Genomic DNA, 17,938 nt, shown 5'->3' with positions numbered 1-17,938 from the left:
CCCCCCTCCCCGCACACGCACACACACACATATCAAGGTTTGGGAATTAAAGGCTTATTTGTATTTGTGTACACACACACACACACACACACACACACACACACACACACACACACACACACACACACACGGCAAGCCATACAAAAAGGAACAAAACCAACCCTCCCACACAGTAACTTAAGCTTCAAGCCTGTAACTTACAGAATGCAACAATGCTGAAACAAAGATCTGGAGGATGCATTCACAGTATTAGCCTCCCCCAAGAAATGAAAAAGAACTAAATGAAAGTTAATTTATGTGACTGATTTCTAGGATCTTACCCAATAACTCCAAACACAGGATGCAGTGAACCAATGCTCTTTATTGATCAATGTTTCTTTTACAGGTATTTGGCTGGAAGTGGCCCCTGGACTCCTGGGCCATGTCTTAAGTACCTGGGAGGCGGAGCTAAGGTAAGGAGGGGTCAGGGGAGGATCTAGGTGGATGTAGAGTTAACCCTTATCATACCTGGGATGGTGAATGGTGGGCATTTATACTTAACAAATCCCCCTCTAAATGCCCAACAGTTGGACCTGCTTGCGTGTTCTGTACCCGTACCCCTAATTTAGACGTAAGGTAAGCATGTTGTTTGCTGGGTAGAGGTTTGGTCAGGATGTCTGTGGCTTACTCAGCGGTCTCACAATGTACAGCCTTAATAAAACCAATGTTCGTTAATTCTCTGACATGCTTATGCTTAATGTCTATATGTCTGGACCTTTGGCCTACTGCTTCTGCCATGGATATGTCTATGGCTGCTTTGTTGTCCTCATGTATTACTATTGGGTAGGCCGGTTCGGTCCATATGCTGGTAAGTAGATCATCAAACCATGTCAGATTATTGGCTGCTTTGGAGAGGCAGATGTACTCTGCCTCAGCTGTGGAGGTGGCTACCAGGTTTTGTTTTCCGGTGTACCAGTGTACTGGGCAGCCGTTAATGAGGAATACGTAGCCGGATGTGCTCTTTCTACTTTTTGTGTTGCCTGCCCAGTCAGCGTCTGCATAGGAGGTTAGTATGGGTTCCTTGGACATGTCTGGTTCTAGGTTCAGGCATGCGTCCATGCTGTGTTTTAGATATCTGAGCACACGTTTTACCCCCTCCCAGTGATACATCTTTGGATCGCTGACATGTCTGGATAGCAGGTTGACAGCCAGGAGGATGTCTGGTCTAGTCCAATTAGCTATATACAGTAGTGACCCAACAACAGACCTATAGAGGGTATTGTCCTTGAAGGTCTCGCTTTCCTCATTCATGTGTTTCAGGAAGTCAATATGTATTGGCGTGTCACATGGCTTGGCTTCCTTCATGTTGCATTTAATTAACAGATCCAGTATTTTCTCCTTTTGAGAGATCTTGAATCCCTTCTGAGTTCTATCAATCTGGACACCCAGGTCACCTTTCCCAGAGTCTTTAGTGCGAAATGTTTCCCCAACTGGTTGGCAAACTCATCGTAATTTTGTTTATGCTGACCACAATATAAAATGTCATCCATGTAGATGAGTACGTACTCTATGGATGTGCCCTCTCTCTTGGTGAAAAAGCATAGGTCGGCGGAGGTGGCTGTGAACCCCATGTCCTTAAGGATCTTCGCTAGGCACTCGTACCACCTCTTACCGGATGTTTACTGTATGTTTCAACCCATACAGACTTTTGTTCAGCAACCACGTGTCCTCCCCTTGTGTGTTTCTCCCTGGGGGTGCCCTGACAAAGATCTCCTTATCTAGCTTCGCGTGGAGGTAGGCTGTCTGCACGTCGAACTGGTAGACTTCTAACCCTAGGATTGTGGCTATTACTAGAGCGCTTTTTACGCTCTCTGCCCTGACCGTGGGTGAGTACGTGTCAGTGTAGTCCTCCGGGTATCTCTGGGCAAACCCTTGTGCTACTAGCCTAGCTTTGTACAGTTTCTTATTGTCCTCTAGCTCTTTGACTTTGAAAACCCATTTAGTCCCAATGGCTACTTTGTTCTCTGGCACTCTGGATGGGGTATACACGTTCAACTCCCTCAGGCTGTTCATCTCCTTATCTATGGCCTCCTCCCATCTGTCCCTTTTCTCTCGTGGTAACTTAAGGATGTCCTCGTAGGAGTTGGGTGTTGTGGTGCCTGTGTGTATTGAGAGTATGTAATCGTCGAATCTCTTAGGTAGTTTGTTTCTGTTGTGTCTTATGGGCCTGCTGGGTATTGTTTCTGAGTCGTGCATGTGTTGGGCCTCCCTCTCAGTGAGTGCATCTATTTTTACCTTTAGGATGGGGTGGTTCTCTTTCCATTCTTTGGTGTTTACCCTTTTGTGTTTGCATTTTTGTTTCTCGTGTGTCTCGCTTTCGGTTGTGTCTGGTTTGTTATTGGTCCTAGCATTGTCATCAGTTTCTTGCCCGGGCAGTACCTCATTGAGGTGTATTCTTGACCAGTTTGTGTTCTCATGGAACACAGCTGATCTGGACACGACAAATCTGTTGTCTTTGTCAATGAACCTGTAACCTTTGGTTCCGGACTCATACCCCATGAATCTTAGTCTCCTTGACACTTTGTCCCCTTTTCTCCTTAACTGTTTGGGTATGTGTACATCTGCAGTTACCCCAAATATGTGCAGGTGTGCTATTTGAGGCTTCATATTGTACATGACCTCGTAGGGAGTTTTGTTCACTACGCTTGACCATATTCTGTTCAGTGTGTAGTTTGAATATGTGAGTGCCTCTGCCCAGAAGTGTTGCCCTAGTCCAGCGTCTTCTAAGACGCACCTTACCATTGTTTGTAATACGCCGTTTTTGCGTTCTGATACTCCGTTCTGGAATGGCGAAAATGGAGAAGAGGAGAAGTGTAGTATCCCGTGCTTCTTTGTCCAATTGGAGAAGTCCCTTGATAGGAACTCTGAGCCCCTATCTGTCATGATTTGTTTTATTTTTACGTTATGTTGAGTTTCTACCCTTTTGTAGAACTCTTTGAATTTTTGGAACACCTCACTTTTGTGGTTGAGGGTGTATACAAATCCGTAACGGCTATAGTCATCGACTATGGTTAGGAAGAACCTCTTCTTGTATTTAATAGAGGGTCTCATGGGTCCCACCACGTCCATGTGAACTAATTGGAATATTGAGTTGGTGGTGCGGGAGGCCTTCTTGGGCCTTGGTTTGATTTTGATTTTCGAACATTTACACACAGAACACTCCAAATAATTTTTACAGTTCTTTAATGGCAAGCCATTTGAGCATTCATTCATCTTTTGTACCGTTGGGAAACTAGCGTGGCCTAATTTTCTGTGTAGTAAGTGTGCGCACCCATCATGAATGGGTTTGCCAATGTGTGGTTTCCCTTTGTGTGTTGTGTTTGTGGTGGGTTTGCCTCCTGCAGTGCGTTCTCCTTCACCCCCTCTATTTTCTGTGGGCGTGCTTGTCTCTTTCTCGTTACTTTCTGAGTTAGTGTTTGAGTGCTCTTGGGGTACTAAGTAGGTGAGTCCCCCTTCTATGATGATCTTTCCTATACTTCTCTTTCCTTTGGTCATATATGCTTTCCCTTCCCTGAAGGTTGTCTCAATGCCCAAGTCTCTACTTAGTTTGAGCGTTGCTAAAATATTGTGGGGTATTTCTGGGATGAATAGTACCCCCTCTATCTTCTCTATTCCATCTATGTGTGCGCTCCCTTCTCCTTTCACCAATACCTTGTTCTGGTTGGCTACATTGATGTGGTATTCCTTAGGCGTGAATGCCTCCAGTATGTTCCTATTGTTGGTGGTGTGGTTGGTGGCTCCTGAGTCAATGAGCCATGTGTTCCTTCCTTTTGCCTGGGTGTTTGGGTGTTGATGGTCTCTAAGTTTGTATAGTGACCCAGTCTGACTATCCCTGGAGCTATCCCTATATCCTCTCCTGTCCCTGGGGTTGGGTGAGTCCCTGCGCCTGAACCTGCTTTCTGGGGAGCGCCTGTCTGAGTAACCTGGTTTGCGGCCTTGCCTTTCCCTACGGTAGCTGTGGTCCCTGTCCTTCTGGTTTCTGGGGCAATCTCTCCTATAGTGATTCCTAGACCCACAGTTAAAACATTCTGGTTTATCTTGGTCCCTGGTCTGGAAGTCTACCCTTTTTATTGGTCTGCTCTCCCTGTGGCTTGATGAGCGTTCCCTTCTCAGGCTGTCCTCTGCTATCAGCCTGTTGGATAATGTCTCTAAAGAGAGGTGCTCTATGTTGAGACTATCCAGCTGCATGATAAAGTTTTTCCAACTGTGGTCTAGGGAGTTTATGATGATGCTTTTCATGCTATCATCAGAAATGGTTTCCCCCTTTGTATGAGTTCTGCCCTGGTGGTGTTTAGCTTGAGTATATGCTCCCCCATGGGTGTTCCTGCCTTATGCCTGGCTGAGTAAAATTCCCTGGATATTTTGGTTGTAGTGGCTGTACTCTTACTGTAAAATAAATTAAGTATTTTTTGTAGTATCTCTGCCACGGTTAAGTGGCGGCCAAGACTGGGGTAAATGCTGGCTGACAAGCTAGACATTAACAGATAGTAAGCCCTGTGGTGCAAACAGTCAATCTCAAAAGTCCATGGCTTCTTGGGTGGGTCATCAAATAAGTACAACATATTTTCTTTCAGAAAAGCAATTTGTAGTTGGTGGTTCCACTCCAAAAGATTGGACCCATCTAATTTCAATTTGTGATTGTCAGCAGTAAAAGTTATGTTACTTACAGTCTGGTGCTGTCCATGGTTCTTTATGTGAGTGAACTCGCAATATGCTGGGGGAATGCTTGTTGCCAGTCTGAACTGACTTATCTCTATGTTCCTTGTACTTATCTCTATGTTCCTTTCTCTTCCTGTAGGTGGCGACTGGGCATGGGCGAGGCTCATTTCGCGCCGGAGGTCGTCTGGTGAGGAGCTCCTTGTTGCTGCTCTCAGGCCTAGGCCTAGGCCTGCCGGTGGGGGGCTGGGCTCGCTCCTGACGGGCCCGTAGCCCTCCCTGGACATCGGATGCCATGGCTGGGCCCTTGCATCTTGGGTGAAAAGTGGAAGAAGGCGAGGAGGCGAGGCGGTCGCAGGTCGAGGATCCCTGGAGACGGCGGTGGCGGTCATAAGTCGAGGATCTCCCGGATTCGGCGGCGCAGCAGCAGCAGCAGCGGCAGCGGTGGCGATGGTGGATCCTGGGCGATGCTGGAGGACCTCTGGATGGGTCAGGAAGCCTGGTGGAGGCTGCATGGTTGGTGAGTCGTTGTTTCTTCTCCTCATTCCGCAGCCTAGGGAAGTTGGTGCGGCGGGTGGCGAGTGCGAATCCTGCCGGTATTCAGTCCTGCAGGCAGCCGGGTCTTGGGTGTAGTTTTTGGGGTGCGTTGTCCCGCGTGGTGTCTGCAGGTGTGCTGCAAGGGTTCCGGTGGCTACCCTGCTGCTCTTTTGGGGGTGCTGAGCGTCGGTTTGTTTCTTCCTGGCTCCTGGGGGCTTGAGTGTTGAGCCGAGTGCTGCAACCAGGTTTCTGATCGATTCGTCTGCTTCGGGCTCGATGGGTGAGCCCCCGCAGGCTTACGATCTTGCTTGAATGTTGTTTTGGGGGTCTTCCCCAGTGAAGTTGGGGTTCTCGCTGTTTCCCGCCATTCGATTTGAATCTCGGCTTCCCATTGGCTGTTGGCCATTCCAAGATGGCCGCCGAGAGCATGGCGCGGAAATGAAATCCTCTACGTCCGGAGCTTCAGCTTGGGGATACCTTCCTCTTGCTGGGCTGGGGATTTCTTTTCTCTGTTGCTGGATGCTCATCGCTGCTCCATTGCTTTCAAGTAGGCTTTGGAGTTTCACGATGAGCTCCTCTTTGCTGGTGGTCGCTTCCATCATCTCCAGGATGGTGGATCGGAATTCTTCGTTGCTTGGTGGCTCTGCCCTTTCGCAGTAGTAGATTTCTTCTCTTGGCCCTTCGTCCCTGGGTTGTGGACTCGGGTTGTAGTCTCCATCACCTTCTGTTGTGGTGGTCCTTGCTGTGGCACCTTCGAGAGCCTGCAATTCTTTCATCTGCTTGATGTAGGCTCTGGTGGCCATTCTTTTCTCTGCCTCTGTCTGGGTTCTTGATTCTGCCATCTCTGTGAGTTGTGGGTAAACCATCCTCTGCTACCAACGTGTGACTGATTTCTAGGATCTTACCCAATAACTCCAAACACAGGATGCAGTGAACCAATGCTCTTTATTGATCAATGTTTCTTTTACAGGTATTTGGCTGGAAGTGGCCCCTGGACTCCTGGGCCATGTTTTAAGTACCTGGGAGGCGGAGCTAAGGTAAGGAGGGGTCAGGGGAGGATCTAGGTGGATGTAGAGTTAACCCTTATCATACCTGGGATGGTGAATGGTGGGCATTTATACTTAACAATTTATATATGAGCAGTTGTGCTGATTCTAAACATTTTTTACCATACTATGTTAATTTTGTTACTATGTTAATTTTGGATACAAAAATAGCTATCAGTTTTAATATTTGATTAGTACACATAAAGGGCGTGCATGGACAACATGGTTGGGCTATAAATTAGAAAATAGATGGCTTTCTGAGGTCACATCAAGGGATTCCTACTTTGGTGTGGGTCCCAAAACAGAAGCAGATTTAGAAAACTTCCAAATATCAGTTCAAACTAATTCACTTATGGTATCATCTGATTCACACATCACACCAGCCGTGTGCTGTTTACTCTTGCTTATGCACAAAGATATTGGCTGATATATTAAGCCAAAACTCAATCAACAATGTTATGATTAGTGTTAATATAGCCTTATATTTTAACAAAAAGGTACAGTAATTATTGCTACAACTATTAATATATTGATCCATAACTATGATTTATGTAATTGTGGTCAGATGGCTGTTGCAGATTGTTAAGATTATCCCCAGAAAGTCCTGATGAACTCTTTGCAGGATGTAACAATGCATTTAATTTTCCTTTTAAATTAAAAGAATAACTTCATTGTAATGATTCTCACAAAGTCAAGGAAATAATAATGATAATCATCTTAAGAAAAAACAATTTATTTTTGCTTTCTCTCAAGAAGCTATTTTTAATTGGCAATGACTTTCATTCTTCTGAAAGTGATTAACCTTATTTTTCTGGAAGGCCTTAAGCAGCTATAATAAGATTTACACCAAATATTGTTTGTCGCTGTTATCAATAATTGTTTCATTGTTTTCACAGTACTGTTTTTCTCAAAAAAGGCCATTATTTCCTGAAGCTGCAGAGTAAACAATTCATGATCCTTCTGAATGAGGATGATGCAGTGTTGCTACTAAGTTTAAATTGACTTTTGCTTGTTTAGTTGCACACTATAAAGAGGATACTTTGAAGCTCAGCTAGATTAAGATCCTAATTTTTGCCAAGATCCTGAGTGTTCATTCCTGGCACCTGAATGGATATCCAATAGAGCAAGTTAACACCTTTCAATATTCAGGTATAATATTACTCTCTCTGGCAAATATAGGCTACATCTGAACTTTGTTGTCCAAGATGCTAAAAAACAACAGCTCTTGAAACATTTTTATCTTTGCAGAGATGCATTATTTACACCAGCAGTGCTAAAAATATTCTCAGATGAAGTTTTTGCACAACTTGTACAGGTAGTCCTTGGCTTACAACAGTTCGTTTAGTGACTGTTCAGTTACAATGGCACTGAAAAATGTGACTTATGACCATTTTTCATAATTACAACCTTTGCAGCGTCTCCATGATCATGTTATCAAAATTCAGATGCTTGGCAACTGATTCATATTTATGACTTTTGCTGTGTCCTACAATCATGTGATCATCTTTTGTGACCTTCTGACAAGCAAAGTAAATGGAAAAGCCAGATCCATTTACCAACCAGGTTACTAACTTAATAACTGCAGTGATTCACTTAATAACTGTGGCAAGAAAAGTCATAAGATGGGGCAAAACTCACTTAACAAATGTCTCACTTAACAAAAGAAATTTTGGACTCAATTGTGGTCGTAAATCGAGGACTTGGACCTTGTATTTGGACCTCAGATGGGATTGTATAACTCATTGTTTCCTTGGAGAGTATACAATCCAAATTTGGGCTTGCTCAAAGTAGTTCTCTACCAGGAGACTGGAGTGGCGATAGTGAAGAGTATGAATATGTTTTCTATCTTATGGGCTTATTGGCTAATATTATGTGTTTTTAGTTTCAACTTTGCTTGATAATGTTGGCTCATCTTGGAGATTACCAGTAGAAAATGTGGTATATAGGTTTTTACAGAATGCACTTCTGATGATGGCAGGGAGTGCCATCAGCATCATGATTTGAAAGACTAGCTGGATCAGCTGGCTTTCTCAGAGCTGTAGATTTGAGAAGTCAGTTTTACTTTTTCTGCTGGCAAGATAATCTAAATCAAATAATTGTCTCCAAATTTAGAAAAGCTCTAACTTTAGCATGTTTCTATATACTTTTAATGCTGTTCCTTTGGAAATTTTAAAAGTCCCATATACATTCAGATTGCCTGTTTATTAATTTGGTGTTTGTAAGATTTCTCTTTGTCCCTTTTTCCTTAAAGAACCTTTTGTCCTTTTACCTTCCTTTCACCTTTACCAGCTTTTTGGCAGGAACTTCAGGACCTTCCTGCCAGAAGGGTGTGAACAACTGTTTGAAGCCAACGGCAATATTGGTCTTAGGAATCTGTTTTAACAACCCCTTCCAAAAATGGACACTTTTCCTATTGTGTTTTGAGTACTGCAACACACAGCCTTAGAGCCTGGGAATGTCATTCTATTCATATCTGAGAGAGCTTAGAAAACAAAAAATGTATTTGGAACTGTATCAGTTTATTTTTGTTGAAGGGTTATGTTCCCTTTAGGATGCTTAGTTTCTCTGTCTTTCCGTTCATCTGGAACATATTAAAAAAAGTCCAAAGCATGATAAAAGCCAAGTAAAAAAAATACATGAATGTTGGTAACTCAGAAGTCAAATTGTTCATTCTTAACATAACATAAAGCATATAGAAATATCCAAAACATGATGGTCAACTGTATATTCTGGAAAACAGAACTGCTTCAATAAAATATTAAATTTTCTTTCTCTCTCAAGAAAATTTAAGGAATTCACTGAGACTGAGTTGGATGTTAGAAGTTGATAGCACCTGCCTGAACTTGTTTGGGCTCAGGCCAAATTAGTACTTGAATGGGGCAGCACCAGGAAATCGCATGGAAACTTTAATAAAACCCTGGAGGGCAGCAATAATTTATTTCTGCATTGTCTGCAGTCTGGCAGCGTTTCTAGATTAACAATATTTTATTTATGGGGTTATAACATGTAATTGTGCATCTTTATAAAAAGAGCAATGCAACAGGACATAAGCAGTAGGTTCAATCATATTCACCGCAAAGCAAATTCTCAACTTTTTAAGTATAACCATGTTTATGTAAATTAGTAATTTTAATTCTAATTTTTTTTCAAAATGGCTTAGCTTTTTCAATTCACTCAAAATTCCTGGTATATTTATTGAACTGAATTAATTAAAAAGTTACCCACAAAAAAAAACACTATAAAGTACAAAAAATGATATTCTGACATTTGAAGATATATTTTAGATTTTACTTTACATGTTACTGTTTACCTATTGCTCCATTTCATGTGGAAGACCCTAAAATTATTCTTCCTTCCGATGTCATGTTTTCATTTATTCATAGTCTAGTAAGATTTAATATGATAGATACTGTATCTATTTATTCATCTGCAAAATAGCCAATAAACTGCAGAGGTAATTAAAATGTTCTCACCCAAATGGACAAAAACACTCAAGTTGACATTACAGGGAAGTGTACTTTAGAAGTGGAGAAGAAAAATACAACTATAGGTCATTTTGAAGTTGAATGGTTTTTACACATTCATTACACATTATATATGGTATCTGAATATGACTTTGAGAGACAAGAAGAGCCATAGCCTAAACAACCTCTGAATGCAATAACTGAAATTGGAATCTGAAGGAAGTTGAGTACAAAAGGTACTTTTCCTAGTTTTGGGAAGACTAAAAGGGAAAGAAGAGTTACTTTCAGATTTGCAAGACTGATGTTAGCCCTTCAAATAGTCAAGATGACAATGAATATTAGGTCTACCTTTATTGTAAGGTTAAATTAATAAAATTTTGCAAGGCTGAAAGTACCCCTCTCATATTTTTATTCTCCTGGAAATTGTCCCTTTTGGGACAATTTCTCCACTCCTCCTCCTTTAGACTCATATTTCATTTATCAGACTATTGTCCAGCTCTTCCTCCTATCTCCCATAGTCAGTCCCTCATATCATTACATTAGGGATTAGTAATAGAGGGTGATGCCCTCTATTCTACCCTCCAGAAATGCTGTCTGCCTATTCTGCTGGTCCAACAAATACAAATAACCCTTTAATTCCCAAACCCTGAATTAAAAAACAGTATTCTATTCTCCAATAATCTAACATAAGAAAACATAAGTGGTTGTAACTTTTTTTTATCAGAGTAAGATGAAATCTGTAAGAATTTTGTAAATATTGTAAAACTTGAGGCACAGAGTTTCATTCTACAGTCCAAAACCTGATGTTTTGTGGTAGAAATTCTTGTAACAGTGTTTTGAATACTCTGTGATAATTTTGAATAAGTGAGAATAATATTCATATAATATTCACCATTATCTATCTGAAATTTGTCAAATTTCATACAGCTAAGGTGAGCAGAAAATATGCAAGGAGCAATAGGTTTTTCAAGAATGATGTCACTTTTTAAAATTTAACGGAACTGCCTGTGGAAAATTGAGACAGAAATAATGGAATTAATTTCATGTCTTTTCCAGAAAAGTAAGTATTAGCTTGTCAGAGTGTGCACAGTGTGACCACTATTTTGAGACACCCAGGAGCAAAATACAGTACACAGAGGTTTCTCAAACAGTGGTTTATTTACAAGTTATATATATATACATACACACACATGCTAAGCAAAGCCAGGCAATCAATCAATCAATCTTCAACTATAACAGGAAGCACACACGGATAGAAATACACGGAGAATTACAATGGAGATAAAACATGAAGAGAGAGAGGCGCCCTCACATGGCCACCCCTATATAGACAGAGTCTTAAAGTGATAACCCTGCTGACTCATTCTCATTGCATTATCTCAGTTTACAGCCTTACAGCAGCTGGTCAGCTTTAAATCTGCATTACACCGACATAGCTAGACTAAGTCAGACAGCTCATAAATAATGGCTAGCTTCCCAAAATGAGATGACAATGAAGTAGATCACGGGTGTCAAACTTGATCACATCACGTGATGTATCGCGATGTATTGCGACATTTTTTGCCTTTGTAGAGCTGGGGCAGGCGTGGTCTGCGCATGATATTCCTTCACAAGTGTTAATCAATATGTGCTGTTCATTGTTCTTTTAAAAGTTTTGCATAAGTAGATGATTGTCTCTGTGAGTGGGAGTGGCTTGTGATTTCCTCCCAGATTTTTCATTGACTTTCTGTCGAGCCCGCATTCTGCTCTGCTCGCCATACTCACTGGAGGGAGAGGTAGTTCGATGGAGCCACGTCAGCTGAGAATGAGCACACAAACTACTCGGGTTTAGGGTAGGCTTGTTTGTTAAGGATGGTGGTGGTTTAGATGCATTTAGGCTGCGATAATACATCACCTAATTAAGAGAGTTTGACTACGAAACCCAGCTACCAACTGCAGAAACGCTGCATCCGCTGAAGAACTGAAACCAGCTGTAAAGAGCAATTACAGAGGCAATTGAGGCAATTAAGCAATTAAGGGAGTGGGGTGGGGGTGCGGTCAGCGCGGTTTCTTTAAAGGCAGCTGTGTAACTGGGATGCTCAGAGCTGACTTTATTTCATTCTTTGTGAACTCGGAGTTTCCTGGTGCTGGTTGGTGCGAATAAAACGTTGATTCTCCAAGCTGGTATTCCATTTTTGGTGCTTCAACGTTCAACGCCCAGATGCGGACTCGTGGAGCCGAGAGAAAGTCAGCTCTACACAACCCCACTTCTTATCGAGATGTCCAGAGGCAAGTAGCCATGGCTGAAGGAGTTGAGGTGACTGCATCAGAGATTGTGAAAAAGGAAGAGAGCAAAGAGGTGGTGGCGATGGAGGAGCTAAACCATGAATGAATGTGATACTAGGGTGGTGCGACCCAAAAAGAGGAAACCCCAACCCACAGACCCTTTGATAGAGAACCAAGAGGAAACGGAGAAAGGAGCAAAGCAGTCTGTTTCTGGCCACTGGTGACATAGCTCAGCATTAACGGGGCTGGGAGAGCCTCGTAGCAGGACTCCAACCCCAGCATCTGAGGCTACTTTCCAGGGTTGGGAACGGAGGTGGACAGACGATGAATACCAGGAGTGGAGTTATGCCACCGGTCCTGGAGCCAGCACGGATTCTTTGAGAGATCGGTTTGGAGAGGCCAGCTGTAGGGACGCCCCCTCATGGCAACCTTGGGCAGTGGGGTGGACACCTCAGGTACATGGAATGGGGGAGGGAGTTCAGGCTCTGACACCCGTTTCTGCCTCACCAGTCCAAAGTTGAAGCGGGAACCAACCTCCTGGAAAGAGGGCACAAAGCAACCCCCTGGTGGGCTTTCTGCACTGGGGGGGGATGGGGGTTATGGACCAGGACAGGGTTCAATGACTGGACACACCCAAGGGAGTACATCTAGAGGTGCTAGCAGACCGATGGATGGGCCACGGGTTACAGAGCAACTACCGGTATGGTCTGCGGGCATGTGGCCACCTCAACAACCTCTCTTTTGGGGACCACCTCCCATTCAGGCTTGTTTCAATGGAAGCCCCGATAGAATTGCTTTGTTCTTAAGCCAGGTTATCAGTCACTTCGATCTTTACGGACGGTTCTACCCTTCTCAGTGGACAGTTACCACAGTTCTTACCGGAGAGGCAGCGGATTGGGTGGCTGACTTGCATAGTGACCACACTAGGGAGCTAACGAATGTTGGTATGTTCCTAGAAAGCTTAAGGGCTAGGTTTGAAGACAATACTAGAACACTGGCTGTGGAAGGAGAAATAGTATCCATTAAACAATGGGGCCAACCAGCCAAGAACTACATCAAGGAATTTAAGAAAGTTGCTGGTCGTTTCAGGCATGGCCTGAACGCCTATTAGTTCGCCAATTCTATCTGGGTTTAGACAGGGAGTTGCAACAGGCGTGTATGTATAGAGGGTTACCACCTCGTCTGTCAGACTGGTTCAAAGCAGTGATAGAACTGGATGTTGGTTTGCGGGAGTTTAGACCACAAGTAGAGGATAGACCAGTCTTTTCACCCAAGGTAGTTGATAGACCATCGCCAATGAGGGTGTCTAGTGTCCCAGCTAAACCTTTCATGAGATCTGATGGACCGGGCTGGAGGCCGGTTTTCAGGTGTTTCCGTTGCAACCAGGAAGGGCACCGAGCGACTGAATGTCCTATACCACCCCTAAAGACATCAGGACCGCAAGTCCCTCCTGTGGGAGAGAAGCCAAGAGATAGGAGTCGGCCTGGATCCACTGCAGAATGGACGCAACTGGCTACTTATAACATATCCAGAAAGGGCTCCACGTCAGGAAAGAATGGATGTTCTGGTGGACATTCCAGTGAGGAGGAAAAGGGCCAGTTTTCGGAGGAGCATGGCGAAAGTGACGGTGACGAGTCACACGATCTGATGGTGAGTGATCCTGTGCAGCCATTTGTAATCCCGGTAGTGATCCGGAATACCCACATGGGAGTGGGTAGAAACCAGGGGGCCTTGATAGACTCTGGTTGCACACGTTGTTTGATAAGACGTTCTGTGGTGGAAGACCTTGGTATATGGGTGATAGTCTTGAAAACACCTATACGGTTCGAGCAAATGGATGGCTTGGTACTGGGGGGTGCTCCAGCTACACACGTCACGGAACTTCTCAAATTGGAAATAGGGGAACATTGGGATCATATACGTTTTGTGGTAGTGGATCGTATAAGCGAACCCCTGATTTTAGTCCTCACATGGTTGGATAAATGGCAACCAGTGATATGGCAGGAAGGGGGGGTTAGACGGCTCAAACTAGCTACGGGTCCCAATCCCCTTGTAGGAGACCATGCCAAAGCCGAACATAACGAACCACCCCACGACACAGAAGACAGTTCCCTGCAGTGTACAAAGATCTAGCAGAGGTATTTAACGAAACCAAATGTGAGGAGTACCCCCCCATAGGCCAACCGATTGCGCCATAGAATTAATACCTAGAGCCAAACTGCCCAAACCTCGCATGTACTCTATGACATCAAAGGAACTCACAGAAATGCGGAGATATATCAATAAGAACTTGGCACATGGTTTTATTCAGCCCAGCAGGTTCCACATGGCAGCCCCCATTCTTTTCAGGGAGAAAAAAGACGGTGGGCTACGCTTGTGTGTTGATTTCAGGGGCCTGAACGAGTATGTGTAGAGCCTTTGTATCCCCTACCTTTGTTAAAAGACCTCTTATCCACTTTGGCAACCGGAAAAATCTTTACAAAATTAGATTTACGGGAGGCATACTACGGGGTACGCATACGACTGGGGGACGAGTGGAAGACGACCTTCAACTGTCCCCTGGGAAGTTATCAATTCCGGGTAATGCCGTTTGGTCTACAAGGCACTCCTGCCATTTTCATGCAGGTAATAAACGAGGTTCTCCATGAACATCTCTATAGGGGGGGTTTAGTATACATGGACACATCCTAATTTACACCAAGAATATGGATGAACACATACGATTAGTGCACCAAGTACTGAAAAAAATGTTAGCCGCTAAACTATTCATCAAATTGTCGAAATGTGAGTTCCACAAAACGGTAATTGATTATCTGGAATATCGTATATCAGGAAAGGGAGTGGAAATGGATCCCAAGAAGGTACAAACTGTCCTGGAATGGCAGACCCTGAAGACGAAGAAACAATTACAAAGTTTCCTCGGCTTCGCAAACTTTTACAGGCAATTCACACCTTCGTTTGCTTGTATAGCATTGCCCTTAACAGACCTGTTATGAACAAAACCCAGTACCACAAAACCTCGGCCAGGTCAGCTAGTCATGTGGACACCATTATGTCAACAAGCATTCGAGGAATTGAAAACCCTGTTTTCATGCGAACCCATACTGAAACATCCGGATTCCACTGTTCCTTTTATAGTCCAAACTGATGCAAGCGATGTAGCTGTTGGAGCGGTTTTACTCCAGAAGAACTCTGAGGGGAAGTTACAACCATGTGCCTACACATCCAAGAAACGGTTACAGAGAGGAAATGGGCTATATGGGAAAAAGAAGCATTCATTATACATTGGGCATTACTAACCTGGTGACATCTGCTTGAAGGAGTACAACTCCCATTTGTGGTCTGGACGGACCATAAAAACCTGGAGGCTTTATACACCTCATGTCACCTAAACTGGTTAGATGAGCACAGTACTTCCAATGGTTTATGTTTACCTTACGATACATACCCGCTGGGAGGAATTTTTTGGCTGATGTGCTTTCACGTATGCCCCAGTATGACAGCAAAAAGAAGAGATAATACAGGCTATGGTACCAGCGTCACAAACAGCAGGCCAGATATCACCCGCTGGAACAACAAACCCATGGTATGACCTAATAAAACAGGCTTTGGTAACAGACCAGTGGATACAGAAAAATAAAACTTTACTACACACAAGGGATGGTCTCGCCTGGAGACATGACAAACTATATATTCCTGAGGCTATCAGGGTTGAGGTGGTTAAAAAAATGTCATGATATGAAGCCTGCCAGACACTTTGGTTTCCTTAAAACCTTACATTTAATACAACGGCAGTTTTGGTGGCCTAAAATGCGCAGAGACGTTGATGAATACACCAAAACCTGTAAGGTATGTGCCATGTGTAAACCATGACCGGAAAACCACTGGGACTCTTGCAATCAGTTGCTAACCCCGGCAGGCCATGGGATGAGATTGCCATGGATTTCATTGTCGACCTCCTGGAGAGCAACGGACAAACGGTAATATGGACTGTTATTGATCTTTTTTCAAAGCAGGCTCACTTTATACCAAGTAAGGGCCACCCGTCAGCACAAAGACTAGTCTGGATGTTCATCCATCATATATATCGTTTACATGGTATACCTCGGAGGATAATTTCCGATCGGGAAGTACAATTCACCTCTCGGTTTTGGCAATCGTTTATAAGATCAATAGGATCATCCCAAGCTCTAAGTTCAGCTTTCCATCCGAGTACCAATGGGGCAGCTGAGAGAGCTAACGCCATGATTGAACGATATTTGAGGAGCTACGTCTCTTATCAACAGTCTGATTGGGCTGATCTTATACCTTTTGCTGAAGTGGCATACAACAATGCCATGCACAGGAGTACTGGTTCAACCCCTTTCCATGTAGTAACCGGAAAAGACTTCCCGGCCATCCCAGAACTAGACACCCAAATAGCGGGGGTAACATCTCCGGCTGTGTGGGCTGATAGGATCCTCATGAGCTGGCCAAATGTAAAACAGGCATTACAGATGGCGGAGGAGGAGTATAAAAGGCAAACAAACAAAAGGAGAGCAGAACCCAAACCATTCCAGGTGGGGGACCGGGTGTTTCTGTCTACCAAATATATTAAACTACGGGTACCGTGTAAAAAACTCAGTCCAAAATACCTCGGCCCTTTCACTATAACTAAGATCATTAACCCTGTGACCATGAGACTGAAACTTCCCTCTTTACTGGGGAAGATATACCCAGTGTTTCACAGTAGTCTCCTTAAATTGGTGAAACATATCCCTTCCACATCCCGTCTGGGGCTGATTGCACAAAACAAATATTAACTCGAGGATATCCTAGACTCCAAGATAAAAAGGGGAAAGTTAAAATACCTAGTGAAATGGAAAGGATATCCCTACGAGGAATCCTCATGGGTGGATGAAAAAAACATTAAAGCCCTTCGGTTGATACGTAGATTTCACAGAAAATATCCACATAAACCACAGCATGCTCCTTGAGGGACATTACTAATGACTCTTCTCTCTTTCAGGAGGGCATTTAGTAGGGAGGCTGCCTGTCGAGCCCGCATTCTGCTCTGCTCGCCATACTCACTGGAGGGAGAGGCAGTTCGATGGAGCCATGTCAGCTGAGAATGAGCACACACACTACTTGGGTTTAGGGATGGTGATGGGTAGGCTTGTTTGTTAATGATGTAGTGGTTTAGATGCGTTTAGGCTGCGATAATACATCACCTAATTAAGAGAGTTTGACTACGAAACCCGGCTACCAACTGCAGAAACGCTGCATCCGCTCAAGAACTGAAACCAGCTGTAAAGAGCAATTACGGAGGCACTTAAGGAGGCAATTAAGCAATTAAGGGAGTGGGGGGGTGCAGTCAGTGCGGTTTCTTTAAAGGCAGCTGTGTAACTGGGATGCTCAGAGCTGACTTTATTTCGTTCTTTGTGAACTCGGAGTTTCCTGGTGCCGGTTGGTGGAAATAAAACGTTGATTGTCCAAGCTGGTATTCCATTTTTGGTGTTTCAACATTTAACGCCCAGATGCAGACCGGTGGAGCCGAGACTTTCCTTGTAGGAAACTGGCAGAGTGCTGGAAATGATGATCAAGTGAGCATCATTTGATGGTGATCACAACAGCATCGAAGCAGGCACAACTTTGCCAAATTTTAATCCCACAGGAAATAGGAATCCTAGATTTTGGAAACATTCTCTAAGTCAGACCATTTGAGATATATCAATTCAAAAATTATTGCCGTATGCTGCACCATTTTGCCCAATTAAAGATTACAATCAAACGGACATGAGACGTTTAGTAATATATACATTTACTGATAAGGATAATGATTTCAGGACTGAGCTATTGATATCAACAATCCAAGTTTTTGTAAAAATTATAATAAAAATGTTTTTGTAAACAGATAGATTAGATATAAATATAATCTTTAAAGTTATTGCA

The 17,938-nt window shown here is 43.5% G+C and overlaps 1 protein-coding gene and 1 long non-coding RNA gene across 4 annotated transcripts in view; one reads left to right on the top strand and one right to left on the bottom strand.

Annotated features, from left to right (window-relative positions):
- The window catches only part of ARHGAP6 (Rho GTPase activating protein 6), a 292,968-nt gene that overhangs the window by 155,682 nt on the left and 119,348 nt on the right, over positions 1 to 17,938 (bottom strand). The window lies entirely within an intron of this gene.
- LOC148113500 (uncharacterized) lies at positions 115 to 6,347 on the top strand. The gene is made up of 3 exons (XR_015728306.1): positions 115 to 452; positions 4,838 to 5,215; positions 6,203 to 6,347. It is a non-coding gene; the product is annotated as an uncharacterized LOC148113500 (long non-coding RNA).

The sequence above is a fragment of the Pantherophis guttatus genome, chromosome 5, assembly GCF_059756535.1.
Source record: "Pantherophis guttatus breed Tessera chromosome 5, ASM5975653v1, whole genome shotgun sequence".
NCBI lineage: Eukaryota > Metazoa > Chordata > Lepidosauria > Squamata > Colubridae > Pantherophis > Pantherophis guttatus.
This window is presented reverse-complemented; position numbering and strand designations above follow the sequence as displayed.